The sequence below is a fragment of the Sphaerodactylus townsendi genome, linkage group LG01, assembly GCF_021028975.2.
Source record: "Sphaerodactylus townsendi isolate TG3544 linkage group LG01, MPM_Stown_v2.3, whole genome shotgun sequence".
Classification (NCBI taxonomy): Eukaryota; Metazoa; Chordata; class Lepidosauria; order Squamata; family Sphaerodactylidae; genus Sphaerodactylus; species Sphaerodactylus townsendi.
Genome location: NC_059425.1, coordinates 147,678,916 through 147,695,818, shown reverse-complemented (window position 1 = coordinate 147,695,818; position 16,903 = coordinate 147,678,916). Strand labels below are relative to the sequence as shown.

The 16,903-nt window shown below is 41.3% G+C and overlaps 1 protein-coding gene across 15 annotated transcripts in view; it reads right to left on the bottom strand.

Annotated features, from left to right (window-relative positions):
* Positions 1-913: 913 nt before the first annotated feature.
* The window catches only part of KHDRBS2 (KH RNA binding domain containing, signal transduction associated 2), a 529,409-nt gene continuing 513,419 nt past the window's right edge, over positions 914-16,903 (bottom strand). For 11 of the 15 annotated variants that reach the window (XR_007244530.1, XR_007244520.1, XR_007244519.1 and 8 more), the window contains 3 exons: positions 6,531-6,721; positions 5,609-5,757; positions 914-1,137 (listed from right to left, as the gene is read on the bottom strand). The gene's annotated coding sequence lies outside the window, so the exon portion shown is untranslated. Of the gene's footprint in view, positions 1,138-5,608; positions 5,758-6,530; positions 6,722-6,943; positions 7,053-16,903 lie in introns of all 15 variants that reach the window. The other 4 variants (XR_007244534.1, XR_007244535.1, XR_007244524.1 and 1 more) reach the window with 3 other exon arrangements.

Genomic DNA, 16,903 nt, shown 5'->3' with positions numbered 1-16,903 from the left:
TCCCCCCACCTTGTACTTCAATGGCTGCACTTTCAAAACACAGTTGAGGAGAAGAGTCTAAACCTATTTTAAAGGAAAAAATAAATCTGTTTTGCCATGGCAAACTTAGTGATGTTTTCTCATGTGATATTTTCAAAAGCCCGAGGGCTGATGTAGATGAAGTGCTTGACTGGGATGCCATAACATATTTGAAGTATCGTATGCCTTTCCAGTCCTGCCCAGTTTCAATGTTGATATTCAGGTCTGTTCACCATGCATGTTCATCCTCCACTAGGTTTAAACTTCTAGAACATCTGGAATTGGCTGATGATTGTACTATCAAGTGATAATGCACGTGTGAAAAAGCCACCAGAGATTAAGTACCACAGTCAGGGCATTCATATCAGTGTTGTCACCTTGAACACAGTCTTCTTCAGCAGAGGGAGCACAGAGTCATCAAAAGATGGATATGCATGTGTCAAAGAGACCTTAACTTGTATTTATTGAGTGATATTAAGGCAAAAGCAAAAGTTCTAGTCTTAAAATTTGCTGGAAATTATGAACAATGTTGATCTGTTTCACCAAACTTAAGAATTGCCTTCCTAAATGAGTCCAAGGTTGACTCCGAACAGCTACAAGCAGGGCTTAAAAATGATGTCCTCCTGTTTTTGTTCAGCACTATCTTCAAAATATGAGCGTATGGAGTCCATACAGTATAGGATTGAAAGAACTTTTTGATCTTAGAGTATAATATTAAACTGAGGAGATATGAGCAAGGCCAATGATGTGTGTGATTAAGGAAAATCAAAGCAATACAACTGGGCAAATGTGCTTTTAAGAGTTCCTACAACTAGTAAGATACATTCATGTGGTAGATAGTCAGTTCCTGTTACCCAGATGCCTTCCCTGCCAAGAGAAATCCACACTGACTTCATTTTAATACTTGCAACAGATTTATTCGTTAAACTTTTTTCCATGTGGTTACAAGGTTTTTTTTTTGTCATTATCTTTTTTCCCTTCAGGGCAAACTGTTGCCTAGATGTTCAAGTCATCCTTCCTTGGAATGCTAAGAAGGTAAATATCAGCTTGACCTTTTCAAACACAATGTTTTGACTTGCTGGCCATTGCCTTTCTTCCTGGTTTACAGCTGTCACTAGCCTGTGGAAACAATGGAATGAGATTCAGTAGTCATTAATTATATAGGACCCAGGCAGAAAACTCCAATACATTTGTGCAGTTCAATACCAATAAGATATACTAACATTCTGATGCATCATGATTATTTCATTATCACAGTTGACAAAGCCACAAAGACATTCAAATCACCAAAATGAAAAATGCATATATCTTAATAGTTAAATATTCAGTGCCCTTTTTTGTTCAGTGTTTAGATGATACAAATACAATCATTTATAGACTGTTAAAAATATAGGCAAGATTCATAGAGGAAATGAATACAAATGAATATTTTACTAAGGTGACTTATGCAGTGGCATATATTCTCTTACTAAAGAAGTCCTTAAATCAAAGCTTGAAACCAACCAGAACAATTAGGTTAAAAATACGTATGATTTCAATCATATTTAGTTCCACCTGAAATGAGTTTTCTCTTTATCTGAAGTAGCCATTCAAGCTGTAGTCTCCAGTGAATTGTGTGGGGAAGAAGGGAGACATCTTCACACTATTGTCTTTATTGTTTTTAATTTCTACATTGCTTTGCCTGCTGACTGAATCTATGGGTAGAAAAGATCAGCAGGCCTGAGCCACATCAGCTAGGTCAGAAGAGATGGCAAGCACATTTTCTAAATCAGGAAAAAAAACCTACATTCCCCCCACCCCACAGGCTGAAAGCAGCTGCTTTTCATCCTTTGATCCCAGGATGGTTCTCCCTTTTCCATTTGATCTTCGCAACAACCATGTATGATCTTTAGGCTAAGAAAGATTCGTTAGTCTAGGTTTTAGTCCAGTAGCTCCTTAGAGACCAACAAGATTTTTGGGGGTATGAGCTTTTGAGAGTCAAAGCTCCCTTTGTCAGATACAAAGTCACTCTGACTTCCCAATTTAAAGGTGAGAGGGGTGTTACAAAGAAAGAGATAGGATGAAGAGGTACAACGCAAAATGTAATTAGCTTGATTAAAACAGGGGTAAAATATTTGGGAGCAGAAAATTATCATCTATAAGTGTGATAAGAATCTTATGTACCTGTTCAGCCCTGGGGCTCCATGGTTCTGAACTTGTGAATGAACTCAAGTTTAGCAATCTCATGTTGGGACTTCTCTTGTTGAGAACTGCCACTCTTAGATTAGCAATGGAATGTCCTGGAAGACTGACATGTTCTCCAACTCTTTTTTAAATGTGATTTTTGATGTCAGATTTATGTCCATGTACCCTTTTTTCATAGGGAGTGTCCTGTTAGTCTAATGTTGAGGGTGAATTCACTGCTGACAGCCTTGAATATGATGTGATCTTATTGTGGTGTTTTGGTGTACATTGAGAAAAATAATAGGGTATCTGAGAAATGAGAGTGGAGGGAGATCTGTGTAGCATGGAACAATACAAATAAGGATAAACAAAAAAGGGGATGAGGAGAGATATATAGTTCCTTCCGCACATGCAAAATAATGCACTTTCAATCCACTTTCAGTGCACTTTGCAGCTGGATTTTACTGTGCAGAAAAGCAAAATCCACTTGCAAACAATTCTAAAGTGGATTGAAAGTGCATCATTCTGCATGTGTGGAAGGGGCCATGGTGGTGCAAAGATCAAAGGATGATCCAAGGAGAGGAGAGAGTTGTGGAATATATATAGGGAAAAAAGAGAGGATGTGCACAGATACAGAGAAAATCCCAGCATGGCTTCACTAATTGAAACCATTCCCTTCCCAATTATGTTAACCCTTTAAAGGAAAAAATACAGGCGACTGTTTTTTGCCTGTCTTTCTTCTTTAATCCTTGTGGATGGGTGTGGGTATTGGTTCCAGGTAGTGAAACTGCACAGGGATGGAAGGTATCAATATGCTGTTTTTTCTAAGTGTAGCCCTGTGAGACAGTAGTTTGGCTATTACAGATGCCAGCAGGATCTCCTTATGGATCACCCAGGATCATGTACATTTTGACCCTTAAGTCAGAGTCTCTCCTAAATCTCATTTCATGTGGAATATATATTCATATATTAATAATGCAAAATTAATATCTCAATGGCCTCCATGACACTGCTGGTATTTGTATTGATCTAGAGGTCAGACAGTAACCAATTAATTGGACTACACTTCACTAATGACATCAGAGCACATGCTTTGCATTTGTGAACAATGCAGGTGAAAGAGGGGGAGAAAAGAAGAGAGAGAGAGAACAGTAGGGTTTTTTATACCCCACTTTTCTCTACCTGCTTTTCTCCATGACAGGTAGGTGGGGCTGAGAGAGTTGTGAGAGAACTGCCCATGTGCAGCAGTAGCGAATCCAGCCACTCTTAATCCCTACATCATGCGACTCTGTTCTTGGTGCTGCTCTTAGAAGGAACAGGTTGGTCATAATAGGGAGTTTCAGCGCCTATATCATTTTCAAGAAGTCAGTATGATTTTGGAGTAGATTTTAAAGGAACTTGATGAGAACTAAGACAGTCAATGTAATTAGAAAATGCATTGAAAAATAGCAGATAAGAAGTGAGTTGTTAAATGCTACGTACTATTTCAGACTATACAGCAACTGCCTCAGCCCTTGAGGGATTTTGAAAAAGAAGCTTAGTTGCTATGATCACCTATTCTAATATTGTGGATTCTTCTTAATGTCATCTTTTTGTCTTATTTATTTATTTATTTTTGCAACATGCAGTATAATATCCCTAAGTACAAGGTTTAATGCATCTTCTCTTCTAATAGAGCTTACTATCCTTGACCTATTTTTCTTTTACCAGCCAAAATTTTTTTTACAATACCAGTGGCATTGTTAACTCTCATCAAACAATAGCAAGAAAAAATTGTCCGATTATATACCAGATAATAGCTGCCTCAATAAAAGAGGCCATTAATTTCACTTTACACTTCCACTGCTCCCAGAATTGGTACAGGATGAACAAAAAGTAATTGGTTTAAGGATGGTATGTTACATATATTTGCTTATGCAGCCCCTCTGTAGGCATAAGGGGAAGTGTGCATACTTGCATGCTCCTACCAGTACATCCATGCAGTGTTCTTGGTTTAGGATTGATCAGCATCCAAACAGCTGTATTGTGCAGGGATAGGCAACCTTTGTGGTCCAAGCAAAGATGTTGGTGTGCTGTCACATTAAAAGACACAGGACGGGGGGGGGGGTAGGTGGGGGACACAAGAGTTGTGCTTTGCCAGACAAATGCAGTGGGAGACAGTGAAGACCCAGAAGTGCAGTGTGTGCCTCAGGGGTGTGCTTTGGTCCCTCAGGTATAAACCAGTCCTATACGTTGAGCAGAATTCTCTGGTGTGTCATACTTTGGCATGTGTGTATGTTATTCCAGTATAGAGCAATTGTTGAGTGCATCAAAGCTGTGGGATCTCCTATAACCTCAGCTCCTTATATCAAATGAAAAACCACTTCCCAAATTTGGGGGAATCTTGAGAAAGCCTTCAAGTAGTCCCTGGCCCCAGGGACATGTGTTTGGCCTCAACCAGAGCCATGGCCTTCTCCGTCCTGACTCTGTCCTGGTGAAACTCTCTGTCTGCTGACACCAGGACCCTTCAGGACCTTAAGCAGTTCCACAGAACCTGTAAGATGGAGATGTTCCACCAGGCCTTTGGCTGAGGCATCTTGTGCTTCCTGATGCCATACCCCGCTTCCCCACAAGAACCAATGCAATTCTGATACAGTACCATCCTGTATGATCCCCCTCCTAAACCCAGTGATCCAAGTCAAAATTATCTGCAATATCTTTTCTTCATTCTTTCTGAACACCTCATGTGCCCTCCACTATGCACAAAATAAATTGCTTTGACTTCAGGCTCTCCTTTATAATACCCATCCCCACATTTTTTCAGCTTACATCATTGTATACAGCTGCACACTGAATATTACATTTCATGCATCTGAGGACACAGGTCTTGGCTTGTGAAAGCTCATGTTATTCCCCCAAAAAGAAGAAAAAATCCTTTAAGAATTAGGGTGACACAAGACTCTGTCATTTGGGTTGCACCTAACAGCTGAATTCGCCTTAAAGTACATTTGCAGAATTCAAAGGAACAGGGAATTGTTAGGCTATCAGGAAGGTTAAAAAGCCAGCTTTTTAAAAATCCTGCTTAAATGAGAGAGATAAAAGGCATAGTATCGTAGTTACAGTTGGGCAAAGTCTACAGGGATGCACATTCCCATACCTATTTAGCAATGAGGATTATCTTCCTCTGTTTAACTACAGAGAAGGTGATGATAAAATGGAAGGAGATGAATGGGGTACAGCACCACTCCCTGCAGAAAGGATGGGATAAAATGTGAAATACTGAACAAACAATTTATTTCAAATTTTGGGCACCAGATTGAATTATAATGTAAACATACTATTTTTTTACTGAAATTTTGACCTGTTTTGGATGCCAATAAAGGCTTCTTCTTGTTGTTGCTGTTACTATTTTTAAGTTAATCAGTATTTTAAAAACAACTTCATGCACCTGAACAAAATGTGATTAGCAGTTTTGATTTTTCAGGCTGAACATCTTGAACCGTCCTTGTTTCCCAGAATTAAACACTCAGATGTCGAGGAAAGGGCAACCTTATGTCTCCTTCCATCTTAGTCCATTAGAATTTTTTCCTGTGTCTTCTAAAAAGAGATTTAAAGAGACAGAAAGATAGGTAAGATGAATGTATATTCCTCCTCCTATACTGGCTTCAATCCTCTGGCTACAATCCTAAGAACGCTTTCCTGAAAGTAAGTCCCACTGGACAACATATTTTTAAGTAGACTTGCTTAGGATTGCTTCCTCAGCCCTATGCAAGCATTAATGTGTATTTTCAAATATTCCTTGTGCTTACAATTAACAGTCATTTTAGGAAAAATGTGATTCATAATGTCTGCAAAGTAGTGGGTGCATCTTTTTCATTTCTGATACAAGCATCAGGTTGTATGAGTGACAGTTGGCTTATGAATGCATAACGAAAAAAATCACTATCTCACCATTCACTCACTACTTATTTCTTTCCTTTGTACCAGGAAGGAAGTACCTTGATAAGGATTCAGAGGAAAGGTACTAAGATTTGTCTGAGACAAATCTCGTAAGGAGAGAGTGATTGAACTGCCTCTATTTACTTTGTGGAAATGATGAAAAGTAAACAAACATAAAATATTTAGGAAAAATTCAAAAAGAAGGCAGGAAACTACTATTTATGTGCCAAGGGATGGCTTAAAGCATCATGTTGAAAAAGTCTAATCACAAAAAACTTTCATATAAGTCTTTTAATTAAAATATATATTTGTCACATTGAGGATTTTTGGGGTGATAAGCAGTATGTCTGAATGTAAATAATGAAAGTTGTTACAGACAGACTGTATTATTGACAATGCAAATTTGCTCCACTGCAAATAAAAGCACTTACTTGAAACTGATATGGGAAACTCATAATTTTGGCACATTATGCAGTCCTGTGAGACTTGTAGCCAAACCAGATGCGATGACAGAAGGGTTGTGAATGGATGCCCTGATCTTTTCCCACCTTGAATTCACAGCCAGCGAGGCTACAGTTGCCAAATGTGACTTGAGAAATCCCTGGAGATTTGGTGGTGGTGCCTGGGGAGAATAAAGTTAGGGAGGGGAGAGAACATACCAGGGATGTTATACCATATAGTTCACCAAAACCTGCCATTTTCTCAACTAATCTCTTTAATCTGGACATCAACTATAATTCTATGAGAATTCTGGGCCCTAACACTTTGTCCCACACCATTTTTACAAAGTCAACTTTGCCACTTTGACTATTATATGTTTTAGGGGCAAAAAATGTACAGGTACCTGTACATTTTCCCTTGTAGGACAGATTATAGCTCCACAGAGCACTTAAACCGATATAATTAAGAGTTAACCTCCCCTCCCATTTTGTAGCTCAACACAAATCAGGAACCTGTGGAGACAAAATTTAAATATCAATAAACTGTGCAGGATCCACTGGTAGATTCCCTTGGCATGATGCATAATTTTGCCTTTAATCCTGAAGTCTTAAGCTTGAAACAGCAAGAAGCTTGGATTTCTTGGATTTCTTGCTTGATTGGTACTGAATCATTGTGGTGCGCCTTCATCCCTTTGTTTATTTATCTGTCACACTATATAATTTGGAAATGCTACCTACGTTGTAGATATGAGTCAGGCATGAAGGGGGATCAGGGAATTCTAGTTATATAGACAAATGATACCCACTGCAACACCAAAGATGCAAACCCCACCAAAATAGCTCATGAAGTCTCATGAAACATTGAGAACCACTTTGGGCTGCCTTGGCAAACTAGGCAGGACCAAGGCCTTCAGCATCTTTGCTGCCACAAGGGCCTGAGGCATAATATTGTTGCCTTGGCAAAGGGTTGTGGGTCAGGTGGATACCTGTACTTTGTAGACAGGCTTTGCAGCACAGTGGGATCCACATAATTCATCATTTGTCAGGTTTCTATTGCAACCCAAAATAATATCAGCAGTCTCTGATGGTGGCAAGATTTTGGCCATCCTTTTGAGTTTCTGTAGCAACTCAGCCAGATGAAGTTTCCCCACAACTTGAACAGGGGGAAGATGAGAATGACGAGGGGAAAGGTGGTAAAAGAAGGATGAGAAGGACAAATGAAGGAGAAAGGGGAAGCAGAAGGGGAGACACACACAATTCCTCTCAGGTCATTTATGTTATATCTTTATTTTGGCTTGGAAAAAAATCACTGCACATAGGTTTCCAGAAGCTCCCTAGGCACTGGATAAACCTATCCCTGCTTAGCTTCAGCAAGATTTCTGCCGTATATGCATTCTAGCCATAACTAGAAACCCAGCTTTCTGTTTTTGCCATCAAATTATATAATGAGTAGGTTTGTCAGGGTTGAGAGCTTTAAGAGCTTTCCGAAGGGAGTGATGAGGAATTTTGGGTTGGTAGGGAGGCAGTGCAGAGATTCCTGGACCAGTTGGTGAGAAAAAGGTATTGTCTTCTATCCTTGCCATGTGATGATTGGTGAGTTTTAAAAGAAAAGCAGTAGTAGTCTTCTTGCTGTGTAGAAGAAGAAGAAGAAGAAGAAGAAGAAGAAGAAGAAGAAGAAGAAGAAGAAGAAGAAGAAGAAGAAGAAGAGGAGGAGGAGGAGGAGTTTGGATTTATATCCCCCCTTTCTCTCCTGTAGGAGACTCAAAGGGGCTTACAATCTCCTTGCCCTTTCCCCCTCACAACAAACACCCTGTAAGGTGGGTGGGACTGAGAGAGCTCCGTAGAGCTGTGACTAGCCCAAGGTCACCCAGCTGGCGTGTGTGGGAGTGCACAGGCTAATCTGAATTCCCCAGATAAGCCTCCACAGCTCAGGCGGCAGAGCTGGGAATCAAACCCGGTTCCTCCAGATCAGAGTAGCCTTGCTGGCGGGGGAAGCCAAGGCAAGGAACCCTGTTACCACTGCTTTACAAGACAATATTTTTTAAAAGGAAAAGCAGCACTCTCCTCACTGTGTAGCCTGAGGAGGGGGCATACATGAACCTTTGTGTGTGTGTGGTTGAGGGAGTGGGTGGCCAAGCCAAGGTGGCTGCAGGGTCAAGGTGGGCATGCTGGCTGGCTGGTTTGCAATGCAAGAGGTATATTTTTACAGGAAAAGTAAAAATGTGTGGCTGGGGGGAGGAGGGGAACCAAGCCCTGTTGCTGCTGCTTTGTAAGGTTAGCTTTTTTAAAAGGAAAGGCAGCATTCTCCTCGCTGCTGTGTTGCCTGGGGGAGCCAAGGCAAGGAGCCCTGTCACTGCTGCTTTGCAAGACAAGATTTTTAAAAAAGGAAAAGCAGCACTTTCCTCACTGTTGTTTCGAATTTGCAGGGTACCTAATACCAAGAAACAGGTCTGTGTTTGTATGTGTGAGTGGGAGGGCCCTAGGGTGTGGCCTGGGATCCAAGGGGGCAGTGGCTTGAAAAAGTTTTAGAACCACTGTTCTAGGTGAATAAACTGTAAACTGAAGATTCCCAATTATATAGAAAAGGTAGCTCCAACTAAAAGAAAAGGAAGGGGAAAAATCCCCTGGGATTATCTAGGCCAATGCTTGAATGGCAGGAAGGCACAGAACTGTGCAAAGCTGAATTTAATATTGATAGAAAGGATACAATGAGATAATGACATGAGTAATGTTTGGAGCATTTCATTATTTATGCAGTTGCGATGAGAAGGCAGACGATATAGCCTTTTAAATGGCCAGTGTTGGACTCTGCTGTAAACAACAGCACCAAAAGCTTGAGCCTCGTCACTTAAGAGCAGGGCTGCCATTGATGCAGTTGCCATTCCACACTCTGAAGCAAAGCAACAGTCCAGTTCTCCCTGCTAAATTCTCAGGACATCTTTAGGTCATTAAGATAACCATAACCTAATTCACCTGACAGTGTTGTTTTGAGGGTAACAGAGGAGAACTACATTAACCTGTTTTGGGACCAGATTGGGGAGAAAAGTGGAATTTACAAGAAGTATATAAATAGAGTCTTATGAACCAGGGAGGAAGGGACTAAAGCATTCTTTTAGCAATAGAGACTAATATGTTAAGAAAGGGAGAGGAGAGTAAAGAAATAGTTAATTTTCAAAGTATTTGTAAGACTCTTCAAAAGCAGGATATACATAAAATAAATTATTAAACTAATCAGCCATTACCAAAGCAAACACCCAGCAGGGCACTGTCACCCACAAAGAGATTAATGCAGCCGGGGAATATTTTAAAAGATGGTTAGAATACAACAGGACAGAATACAACAGGACAGCTATCCCCTTTGGGGATTGGGCGGTATAGAAATTGAATAAATAATAATAATAATAATAATAAAATGTCAAGGAAAAAGAAAAACAGACCATTCCTATTGAATGCTGAAGGCGAGTCTATCTATTCCATATTTTACAACAACTTGGACTGAACAAATGAACATGTTTTCAGTATGCCAAAAGAGAACCCCAACATTTTGCCTTGGGGTAGTGAGCTAGATGGGATGGTACAGTGAGCACTTAGGGCCACACTACAAACGCTAATATTTGTACAGCAAGAAGGAACGGGTGGAGAAGACCTGGCCCTTCCTGGTACAGCAGGAAGGACGGCTAAATGCCACAAGCTCTGGTTGTCAAAGGTATCTTTGCTAAATGCCAAGTTTAACCAAATTTTCTATGTCTGCTTAAAAATCACATTTTCTTCACAGCTCCGATAAAACCAGCCAGTCATTTAATGGAGCCATATGTCTCTCCCTCTGACTGAAATTAAATTGCAGCCAGTTAGCACATTTCTAAAGTGTTACATAGAGAAAGTTTATTGGCCCCCAAATGGAGAAAAACATGCAGACCCATATAATCAGTCCCCCTGACCCAATCTTTACCAAATTTGGGGGTCTTAGGACAGTCACTATTTTGCAAATTTGATAGCTCTACCTTTAAAAAATGCACCCCCGAGCCCCACAAAGATTTCTCATAGGATTTAACAGACACAATTGGGGGGGGGGGTATTTGAAAAAAGTTGAGAAAAAAACATATTGGTATTTGAATTTGGCTTTTTTCAGATTTTCTGAAAAAACTCAGGTACACTAAACCCAAACTGGAAAAATACCAAAAAACAAAACTGGGACGTACTCCTACTGAGAGATTCAAAACAGACCAAAAGAAGTACATACAACACATAGCCAAACTGTGGAACTCCCTATCCCAGGATGTGCTGACGGCTGCCAGCTTGGAAGGCTTTTGGGGGGGGGGGGCGGTTAACATGTTAATTGAGGATGGGGCTACCCATACCTACTAGTCAAAATGGGTGGCCTTACTAAAGAATATTACATGGATTTGGTTTCTGGATTTTTCTTTGGACTGAGATGGCTACAAAGATCAGCAAAAGAAAGAAAACAAAATGGAATGTACACAATTCTCATGATATTGCAAGCAAAAAGAATTAACCTTCTCAGTGATGGCCTGTTATATTTCCAAAGCAAAATAAATTCAGCGTCTGTCAAGTTCATTCCTTCACCTTTCGGAGTGAGCACAAATGACAGAGAAGTTATGGTAATTAACATGCAAGGCAACTAACAATGGCGGATTTCGCATGTGCCATCTTCACCAGTGTGGGCCCGGTAAAAACACCAGTTGGGGGGGGACTTCTCACAGCTGCCGCCTCCAAATCGAGGCAGCGCTGCTCTTCCCCCCCGCCAACCGATGTTTTTGAAAAGTGGCGACATGTAGCTGGTGCCGAGCGAACGGCACCGGGTGCGCATTGCTGCTTTTCAGCACACTGCTTTTTAAAAAAAATATATCCCTCTTTCCTCCATAGCTCTGTTGGGCTGAGGGGACATGCCTCCTGCCCTCTGACCCATGGGGCATTGCCAGGGCCATGGGGGCATGTCCCCTCGGCCAACGGAGCTATGCAGGGAAGAGGGGTACTTAAAAAAAATCTTCATGTAGAGTGTGCAAACAGACCAAGGGCTGCACCAGTGTCATGTACACTGGTGCCCTGCCGCTCCCCGGGCCTGTGTGGAATCCGCCATACTAAGTAGAGTTACATTCATCTAAGTCCACTGACTTCAAGGCTATAACAAGTGCATCTAATTCACGATGTGGCCTCTTGTTCAAGTGGAGCAACTGAATTATTTTGAAAGCAACAAAAACAGTCCCCTTTAAAATTAGAATGGTAGAAAATTATTATTTTTCTACTGTTGTATAATTTTACTCATTCATCATCTGCATTTCAGTTGCAAAGTATTTGATTCTGAAAGAGGGCCAAGATATCATTGATGCCCGTTGGAATCTAATAATAGGACCTATATGAGGCTTAATATTTTGAACATTTTCATAGCAAATCTAATGTAGGAAAAGTAATATGTGGCTTCTAAAATTGAGGTCTGAAGGTCAACTTCAAAGCATTAGTTTCCCTGGGTTTTTGATCTTCTTGATTAATCCAAAACACTTGTATTTCTGTTTTCTTTAAAGTTAAATAGGGATTATGGCTCAGCTGGATGAAAACTGCTCAGAAATTTTCACACCTATCAAGGTCTAATCCTAGAGTTATTTCACTTTCTTTTTGAAGGGTATGCAGAAGAGGTAAACTAGGATCAAAGAATTAGCAAGAAGAATGAAGAGTGTATCTAAGAACATAAGAAAGAGCATCTACAAATGATCAACATAAATCACTTAAACATTAACACACACAATTCTAAGTACCTAAATTATTTGGCCTAATCCACTGAAGAAGAATTCTGGGACCCTATATTTCATATGGATATAATAATTTACAGCTCAATGTCCATTGACGTCTCCTCTCCCCCCAAACGATTGAGCAATAACAGCGTTAAATGGATTATGTTCTATTAAGTGCAGTCACTAACTTCTTTTACCACTATCTTCATTTATGACACAGAAAACACAGCAAAATATTCCCAAAGCTGTGAGAAACCTTGAAAACACGGAAGCATGAAATATAACTTGACCTACTGTAGCCACTGAAGCCAGGCTTATAAATTATAAGAAAACTGTATATAGTAAACAACAGAAGCAGACATATTGACAGCCCCTCTAGAACCACAGTTTGAAAACTGGAGGCATCACTCCCTGAAGATATGCTAGCAATTACAAGTCCTGCGTTCCCAAGCTGCTTTCCACCTTGCTCTTGTTTTTATGTCCTGACTGAATTTCATACTTGGATTGGTGATAAGTGAAAATGGTTAATATGTTTGTTGCTTTGAATGACAGATTTGGAACCCAAATGGAAAATTCTCTGTTTTTTTTGTGGAAGGTTGTTTTTAAAAGGGTTGCTCTCAATGGCAGGGAGGCAGTGGAGATAGGGAAGGGATGATCCAGACACCATTTGCAAGTGTCATATGGGGGGGGCACCCACCATCTGTCTGCCCACTGGAGTGGTAGGCAAGAGGTTGAGGCGGGCATCTTTTCCCTCCACCTCTTCACAAGAGTGTAATCTGGGGTGTGTGTGTGTGCAAGTTTTTTTTGGGGGGGGGGGAGCAATTTCATTACTTGTTCCGGGTGCCATTTTTTGTAAGCATGCCACTGACTGAACCAGTTTAACAGTCTCTAGAAGTCTGATGAGTTTCCTGGCACACTTTTCTTACAATTTCTAATCCCCACTTCTTTACATAGGTTGACTGTTTCTTCTTTTGTTTCATTTTATTTGAAGGGTTGTTGGCTAGTTTTTCTGTTCAGTTTTGCTGATCAAAAAAAGGTATGTTTTAGAATGGCCAAGATTTTAATGAGGAATACAGTTCGTACACTGACTTGTGATAGGTCTTCACTCCTCCCAATTGTAGCAGATGTTTCCAGTCAGCTGTTGCCAAATGACTGGTCAGTTGACTGCCTATTACTTGAACATGAGCTAATATTCTATGTAGTCTTGAATGCCCTCATGCAAAGAGAGATCTACCTTTTCTATTGCATTCTGGGAACAAACAGCAGCAATGCCAGAATCTGGGGTGCTGTGTTCCGGGCTGTATGGCCGTGTTCTAGCAGCATTCTCTTTTGACGTTTTGCCTGCATCTGTGGCTTCAGATCCTCTGAAGATGCCAGCCACAGATGCAGACGAAGCACGATCAGGAGAGCTCACTGCTAAATACGACCTTCAAGCTTCAAACTCTACAGCACCCCAGTGATTCCGGCTGTGAAAGCCTTCGACAATACAATGCCAGAATCACTTACTTTCCAGAATCACTCCTGTCCTGCCTCTTTCCAGTAAGTAATGTAGCTTAGCTTTTTGTTCATTGCTGGCATGTCTGATTCAGAAGGAAGCATGAAGCACACATGAAGAAGAGGAGTTGGTTTTTATGCCCTGCTTTTCTCTCCTGTAGGGAGTCTCAAAGAGGCTTACAATCACCTTCTCTTCCCCTCCCCACGACAGACACCTTGTTAGATAGGCGAGGTTGAGAAAGTTCTGAGAGAACTGTAAAGTGGCCCAAAGTCACTCAACAGGCTTTATGTGGGGGGTGGAAGACCAAACCCAATTCCCCAGATTAGAGTCTGCCTCTCATGTGCAGGAGTGGGGAATTTAACAAAAGAGCCATCACAGTAGCACAGGTCCAGGGTTCTACTAGGGATATGCACTACCACCAAAATATTTGGAACTCCATTAAAGTAAAGTAAATTAAAAACACAACCCCCCTTTTAAAAGGCCTCCTTCAGTACTTTCCCAGTGCTTACGCCTACCCTAAGCAGTTGAGAAGATGAGGCAAGTGGACACAGCAACAGCTACTATTGCCAGACAGCAGTAGTGTCAGCCTAATGAAGCAACTGTAGTCTAGGCATGAACTGTGAACAGTGCAAATGCCAGCAGACTAGCAATGGGCATGGAGCAGAGAGGCAGGGGACAGCTGGTGCTGGTGAGCACTGGGCAGGCAGACTGGAGCTGCAGACAGATAGTGGTGGGTGGGTACTGTCTGTCTTAGGTGGGTGGGTACTGTCTTAGATGCAGCACAGTTGAATGAGTGATGACAGTCCAACAGTAGTAGTTAGAAGCAGGGTGCAGATGGAGGTGGCAGCAGACAGTAATATGGCATAATCAGTACTGTGGACTGGAGTGTGCCATTCTCTCCCACTTCATTAATGTTCCTACAACTTTCTGCATGCTCCAACTTCTACTACTCCCATATGACAAACTGCTGACAGACTCTCCCGCCCAAAACAATCTAGTTAATCTATCTTATTCCCAATATACATTAACAGGAAGAGAGGGAGTCAAATGTAATTTGAAATTCTTGGAAAGGGACATGGAGAAGACTTTCAGCAAGCAGAGCAGTAGTCTATAGCAAATGGGAACTAAAGGGAAAATATATAAGCACTATGCCTACTGTCCAGTTGGAAACTACTGATGTCAAAGTACTGTATGGTGCCTGTGCCTGTTCTCTTTTTTTAAGAAGAATGAAGATCTGCCCCAGAACTGATGCCCACTAGAGGAGGCAGACTTTCTCCCCAGCACAGCTTGCTGCCCAGATGCTTGCCTGTGGTTTCTGGACTCCCGCCAACGGTCCCAGCTGGACTTTGGCACCCAGTTGGCTAGCTTCCTTTTGCTTCCTCAGCTGGTCAACTACCCTCAGTGTACTGAAAACAGTGGGTGCAGCTTTTTCTTCTCCCAGACCAGCAAAGGAAGAGAAGCATGTGGCACGGAGTGAACAGCACAGGTCAGCTGACAGAAAAGGTGCCATTTTTCTAAAATGTGCTCAAGGGGAGTGATTGCTCCCCTTGCTCCCCCAGTGGCTACACCACTGAATTATCTGTATACTGTTATGATTTTAATTGTTGAAAGTAATACTTAACTATAATTTCATAACATTTAATGGTATTAAATTAACATTTGACAGTTAACTGACCAAGTTGTTCAATGCCAGCTCTAATAAAAATGAATTCATTAATTACTGAGTTGAAGTACCAGACACAGCACAGGTCAGCTGACAGAAAAGGTGCCATTTTTCTAAAATGTGCTCAAGGGGAGTGATTGCTCCCCTTGCTCCCCCAGTGGCTACACCACTGAATTATCTGTATACTGTTATGATTTTAATTGTTGAAAGTAATACTTAACTATAATTTCATAACATTTAATAGTATTAAATTAACATTTGACAGTTAACTGACCAAGTTGTTCAATGCCAGCTCTAATAAAAATGAATTCATTAATTACTGAGTTGAAGTACCAGACAATTCACAACGCCCTTGTCAACTCAAGCCACAGTTCTCCAATTTGTTTTCCAGCGTAGAATCACACAAGTTATTTTGCTATTTCAAATGAAGTGATTTGAAAACTATAATCTTGTGAAACAGTCATACTCATTCAGATGGTTATCATGTTCTTCACTGAAGTTCTAAGGTCCCACACAAGTTTTAAATGCAGTTGCAATGACCGCCCTTCCGTGGAAAGAGCTGAATCAAGAATCTCATTGTTAACATAGTGCAAGGATCGACATCATGCACCTTGTTGATTTGGGGGTCCCCAACCTTGAACCTGTGGGCATTTTTCTAATTCTGACACATTCTGACACAGTGTGATGGGTGCAGTCACAAACTGGCTGCCACAAAATGGCTACCACAGGAGGCAGAGTCAGTCACAAAATGGCTGCTTGTCAGGAGTGGCACCTGCCCCATCCCAACCAGAGACTTGGAGGTGCCAGGATGCACACCTGGGATAAAGGGAAACATTCAGCTGGAACTGGGGTGCGAATACTGACCTTCTATGTATCTACACCTGTCATATGTTGATGGGCCTTTGTTTTATTTCTGTGCACTTGTAATGTAGATAACTGCTTGGGACTCCAGAAGGGAGGAGGGGGGAATGGAGGCTATGGGCACAGCCTAGCAGGAGACTATCACTTTGGCCATGGAATCTTGTCTTCAAAAACAAAGCCTTTCACACCTTGTTCTTCTCACATTGTATGGGAAGATGGGAGGAGGGAATCCAAGGGAGCCAAGGGGAGATAAATCTTATTGTAACAGCCCAGTTCGCCAGAATTGGGTTTCTGAAGTTTGACTGCTTGTTGCCAACCCAATAAAGACTTCTGATTATACATCCAGAATCCGCTTATTGATCGTTGATCCAAGACCTTACACTGCTGCAATTTAAATCCAGTCATGCAGTGAAGACACTTATGCTGTGCTAGCAGCTGCTGCCAAAGCAAAGTTTTTAAAAATCTGCACATCTACACAAATATCCAGTGGTTGATCAGAAACTTTGCAGGGCAAAACAACCATCTGCCTCCACTCTCTTTCTAAAAATACTTGGTGGGCTCCCATCCTACCCACCTCTCTAGGTGCTGTGGGGAGAGG